Source organism: Lagopus muta, chromosome 5 (genome assembly GCF_023343835.1).
Source record: "Lagopus muta isolate bLagMut1 chromosome 5, bLagMut1 primary, whole genome shotgun sequence".
Classification (NCBI taxonomy): domain Eukaryota; kingdom Metazoa; phylum Chordata; class Aves; order Galliformes; family Phasianidae; genus Lagopus; species Lagopus muta.
In genome coordinates this window covers 16,493,262-16,499,392 of record NC_064437.1, presented here as the reverse complement: position 1 = coordinate 16,499,392, position 6,131 = coordinate 16,493,262, and positions in this window count along the sequence as shown.

Genomic DNA, 6,131 nt, shown 5'->3' with positions numbered 1-6,131 from the left:
TTTTTTTATAATTACGTTGAAAAGCAAGATGCTAGAAATAATGCTGCAATATTATAATGCAGCTCTTTAAGTGGTATCTTAACAGCTCTACATTAACATTTGTAAGAATTCATTAAGCAATGTCTGTGAAAGGATACAAGTCAGATTTCTCAGTGTAGTTAGGTATATAACAGATTCTGTGATAAACTACTCTGCTTTTCTGTCACAGATTTAGAAGTTTTCCATTACTTTGCTAAGATAATTATCTAAGAACAAGATCACAATGCTGAGCATATTTTTAATTTATCTCCAGACTAGAAGAGAATTCCTGACAAACTCCATCTAGCTTTTACCTTGGTTTAATAAGAATAGGGGTGGAATATCAATCTGGAGGAAATACAGAGAGCAGTTTCTAGGTAAAGAACTACTTAAGGGGAGATTTAACAGATAATTCTGGAGAGAAATAAATTATTACTGCCACCTTGCCACCTTCCTCCCCCTCTTCTTTTAGTTTTGTTTTTCAAAAATTCAGGATGTGTAACACAAAGCAATTATGATTTTCATACCTTGCAGGCTGAATTTATGACCAGTCTGTAACACTGAGCTGTGCTGGCTATGATGTCATACTTCTAGAATACCATGCTTGTTTTCCAAGCTTTTTTATCTAAAGGAAGTATATTACCAGAATGAAGATACAAAATAAAGCTATTTACTTAACATTTTTAATCTTCGTAACTAGAAGCTTCCTTTGTATTTGCACATAAACACTACCCATATTTTCTGCTTGCATTCAGCTCTTCCCTCCCACCCCCTTTTGGAGGCAGGTCAACAGGCAAAACACACAGGAGAACTGCATGTACAGAACAGAAGTGGCTCCAGTTCTGCATTTCCTACTGAGCGAGCACACCTAGCACAAAGTACATGGTATTAATATCACCTATTGTTTAAAACTCAGTACCTCTTTCATTAAAAGTTCACTACTGTTGGTTGGATAACTACTTCATACTCATATACTAAGCTTCTCTTAACAGCCTGGGAAGGAAAAGAGTTCTCCTCACCACACATACACAGACACACACACACACACAAATCCCAAAACCACCCACAATCAACATCTCCTGGAAATTCTGAAGTTTTGTGGGATGCAATACAAGCATAAAATGGACAAGATTGATGATCTGGGATGAAGCAGCTAAAAACCTCATGATCCTGTATTCCGGTACAGTCTCAGTTATCTGAACATCAGCTATTGCAAATTCCCTTTTTTCCCCCCAAAGTCTGAATCACATCCTCTGACATCTACTGAAGTACATTAACAGTGACATCGATTATTTGAAAGCTCTCCTATCCAAACAGATTTGGGATCCTTACCATTGTGCTAACTGAGTCTCCTCTCTGTAGCAGTAAGCCCCTGGCTAAATGCCACTCTGTCTCAGCCATTCACTCATCATGTGCAGCACTCGTCAGCCTTTTCTCCTTTGCACCATGTCAGTCTGTGTAAGGACTCTGAATGTTATTTGTGTGCTGTTTATACTAACTTCTGCTAAGTAAAGCCTTCCCACGGAAGTTTGAAGAAGCATTATGAACTAAGGTTAAAAGAAAGCAGATTTCCTCAAGTTTTTAGGTGCACTGTGCCAGGGGTGGGAAGTTCTTCTCATTTGAAATTAGTCTCACCTAGAAAATACAGCCTAGATAAAATTGAAAGAAGTCACAGAACTAGACAACAAGGAAAAGGTTTTCCATTTCTGTTTTCTGCATTCAGATTTCGACAAGGAAAACAACAGCACTGCTGTGTAGTTTAACGTCTCCTTAAAATATCAACACTGCTCAGGTGTAGCCTTGTTTTCAGTGAGCGAATGTGAAGATTTCAACTATTAAAATACCACCCTATTCATAGGTCAGTATAGTTTAATTAAATTAAGAGCTGGTTGACCACTTCGTCCAGACCCTAATAAGAGCTGTACACAAACAAAAGTAAGGATAATATGCTCAAGAAGCAGGGAAACCAAGTATTGGGTTTGGAAGAGGGAGATCAAGTGTTCGGATCAAGCTCAGGTCATGTTGAGCAGGCAGGAGCCAAGTAGTAAATGTGAAACGTCTGTCCACATCCTGAAGAGCCAGCAATTGCCTCTTGTTACATGTATGGAAAGTTTAAGTGGTAGCTAAGTGCCAAAAACTATGGAGGCACAAAATATCCCCTAACTCCCTAGAAGGATGATCCCCGCGGAAACTGGACTGAAAACTCACTCATGAAAATCAATAGTCAGGAAATAGTCAGGAGTTTGTTAATAGAAAAAATAAGGAAAGTTCCAGGCTACAGCAAGTTAAGACACACACGTTCACTGTACACTTCACATGCATCACAGCCACAGGAGCACTTTTCAAAGGGATTCTGTACTAGCATTATATCAATTAATTTATCTCAAAGCTACCTGATGTTTCCCTCTGCTGGGTATGCACAAGTTCTCTGCTCCCTGTCGTAGGGAGGAAGGGTCCTTGTGTGTGCTGCTCAGCAGGCGCAGAGCTCAGCCTTCTGATGGCTGCCAGGAGCTGCCTGCTGAGTTTCGGGAGCAAGAGGGCAACTGAGAGTACATTCCACATGGAAAGTTGTCAGAAGAGCCATCAGAAACAAAATAATTAAGAGAAAATGGGCACTGTTTCTTAATGGGTCTAGTGTGCTCTATAACAAGAGCCTGAAGACAGCGCCAAGACTTTGCCTACCAAAGCCCGCTTTATGGAGACATGTCGAAGTGCACTCCTCTCCTTCACAAGCATAAAGGAAAAAGGAAGATACGTTTGTCATCTCTGTTACAAAGTCACAAAGGTAAATAATGGTAACATATTATCCACTCATGCATGCATTTCCTTTGCATGCTTTGCTACCGTGTTCTTGTAGGTAAATATCCCTGAAATAAAGCAGATGTTTGTTATCCTTCAGTTTGTTGACAAATGGAATAAAACAGTCGAGTACACATATGCTGATGTCACAGGTTGTCTGGGAGTGCTTTAGGTCTTGCTGATCAAGAAACGAAGGCTGCCAAATAGGTCAGATACTCACTTATCCCTCCCATCTGCTGTAAGCTAGCAAACCTACTTGCTGTTATGATCCATAGAGAAGGAAACTGAGATTTCAGTGATTTTGGTTAGCAAGCAGTCTGAAGTCCTCCTTTACCTTCTAATTGTGTATTAGTTTTATTGAATGAAAAAACAACACAAGAAGCAAACCTGTCATTCACATGTAGGAGTGGAGTGGAGGAAATCCGTAACACCAAATGGGTTGCAGATAAGCTTTGGTTTTGTTGTTGTTTTTATATATTTTTCTTAATATTAACTCTATCCAGGAATGTAATATGGCATTACACTAATGTCAAGCTATCCTCCCACTGATAAGAATGCAACTGTTACATTTTAAGAGAAGGTTGTGAATCTCAAAAATAAAAGCACAAACATCCACCTTAAGCTTATTGGTCAACAGCTCTCCACACTTGATGCAAAGCAAAATAAAACAGTATTTTCATAAGAGGACAGGAAAGGATTTCAGCATTAGTCTCATTAAAAAAGAAACAGCAAAGAATTAAGAACCAAACATTTAGATGTTAAAACTGAATACCTTAAAGAAAGCCGATTCTCTACAGGTACAAATGTGTGTAAGTCTTTCACTTCAGAAAGTTACTTTCTCATGAACATGGATAACATTTACGTTGTAAAAAGTTACATACAGAGGAGAATCTTTCCCAATGAGAAGATTTAGGGTTCCAGTCTTTCTTACAACTTCCAAAAGCCATGGTTAAAATCCCTTCCCAAAACAGGGATTTTCACCACCACTCCCTCTCAAGGGAGTCTTGGTTTCTTTTTTCTACTGTGGTATTTTAGGTTTGGTCCTTTACAATTCTCAGAACATTTTGGCATTGCATGCATCACTGAAGACATCTCCATATAAGGGAATTTACAAAAACAATATAGGCAAAACACAGAACATAGATGTCAGATGAGAACTCTGTCAAGGCTAGATCTGACCCCATGTTTCAGTTTGTAGTATGTGCAAGAAGGGAGCAAATTTAATTTTCTTGCTGTTGATTTTGGAACACTTGTAAATGCCAGCCTCTTAGGTAAAGACTACCAAGAAAATGTTGTCTTCCACAGTTGCTCTAGAGGAAAGAGGAGTGGGCTACAAACACCTCATAGCATCTGTAATTGTTGTACAAGGCAAATGAGTCCCAGGTGGGATGAGAACAGTGTGTTAAAACAGACAAACAGGCATACATACAGTGTGCCGTGCTTCATTACAGCACAGAGGTCAGGACTTCATGCCCCTTGAGAGCCTCCAGAATAGTTACAATTAGCTGTATGAATACAGCACTGTTTTAAATAGATCTTTGAGGTCAGCAGATGTTATATAACTTACCACTGATTGTTTTCAAAAGGAATCCTAGTAAATGAAAGGTGAAGGACAGTTCTGGTTATTGATAGAGTTCACCACTACTTGTTCTGTAGAGTTCTTATTAGGCAGTTTTTAACATTTGCTACTGCATGCTGTTGTGAACAGGAACCAACCAGCAGGGAGATGTGAGCCTTGCTGCAGCCACCAGCTGTATCTATCTGCAGCACTTTTTATAGCTTCAATCCCCCACCCCAGTTAATCAGGCTAAAATTTCAGCAAGCAGCTGCATCTCCAGCACCATGGGACAGGACAGGCCATTTGACAATACCAGCACTGAGAGGGGACAGGGCAGCACAGGAGAGTCACCACCAAGTTCGGGCGACTGCACTTGGTCTTAGCACCTTTCCTTTCAGTTAAGCACATCAGAGGGAAGCAGGAGCACAGCCTTGTCCTTTGCCTCACCAGCTCAAAATTCAGTATTTTTTTGCCTCCAATGCTCAAAGATGAACAGTTGTGACTCAGAAAACTTAAAGAGTTTATTCCCTTTCTTAAAGCAGTGAGTTACTGGAAAACACGTTCTTTCACCAGCTCGCAGTCTGTTACCTGCAGACCAGCAAGCTCCATCAGTCATACAGCAGCACAGCTCTCCATTGCCTTCACCAAGGGGCACAGATCCTGCTGCAGCACTCCCAAGCCATGCAGCTCCCAAGCAGGGTTGCTCCCACACAGGAAGAACCCAGTTTTCCAGGTAGAACTGCGCACGCTCCCCAAGGACCTTCTCTCCCAGCCCTGTGGCTAGCAGCACCCTCTCCCATCAAAGGGCTCTGCTCTCCCCAGGATGAAACCCACCAGAAGAGCCATACTGCCAGATGAACTTCTTACATGCTGTGTGGCTCTACCCAGCAACCTTCAGAGAAACCATCCAGCTCCTTCCCAGCTGAGCCTGATAATTAAACCCAGGCACTTCATCAGGATCAGATGGGTAGGAAAGAGAAGATCCCTCCCAGGCCAGGCCCGGTTGCAGAGTCGCCCCATTACACGGCCTCTGCCACTGATTCGAGTGCAAATAGAAATGTGTATTTGATAGTTTTCCATTGAGCCACATTAATTCCATAGATTGTGGTGGAATTACACAAGGGATAATTTAGGCTTGGGAAGTTTAATAGGACTACACATATGTTTACAATAATTCATGTGCAAGAATGTTTGCAAGATTATAGTCCATGTTTCCAAGAAAACAGATTGTGTCTCCTTGTGGCTCGTTTCTGCCGGTTTCCAGCTGAAGTCATCAGCACACATTTATGATATTACATGTGGTTGCTGAAGAAGTTATTACAATGTCACAAAGAGGATTACCATTTCAGGTGGGGAATAATTCTTGTACAAATCCTCTTTCCATACAAACAGCCCCGGTAATAAAGAATGTGGAAAAATAGGGCAAAGATAAGAGATTTCCACATAATGAGCCGGATTGCCCCGCACGCCCCAGCTGCTTTGTCCGAGCGCCGACGTTGGCTTTGTGCGGTCAGAGGGAAGCCACGCAGAATGCGCTTCTAATCGCGCTCAAAGGTTTCCCTTTTCGATCCTCCCGCGGGGTTTGAGCTCACTGCTGGTACGGCAGCGGCCGCCCAAAGGCTGGGAGCTCTTCTGGCGGCCCGTGGCTGTCAGAAGAACCGCACCAAACGGCAGTCGTGCCGCGATCAGATGAGGTAAAAGTAAAAACTGAACGTGATTCACATGCGCGTAATTTAAACCCGATCGTCCAACGAGA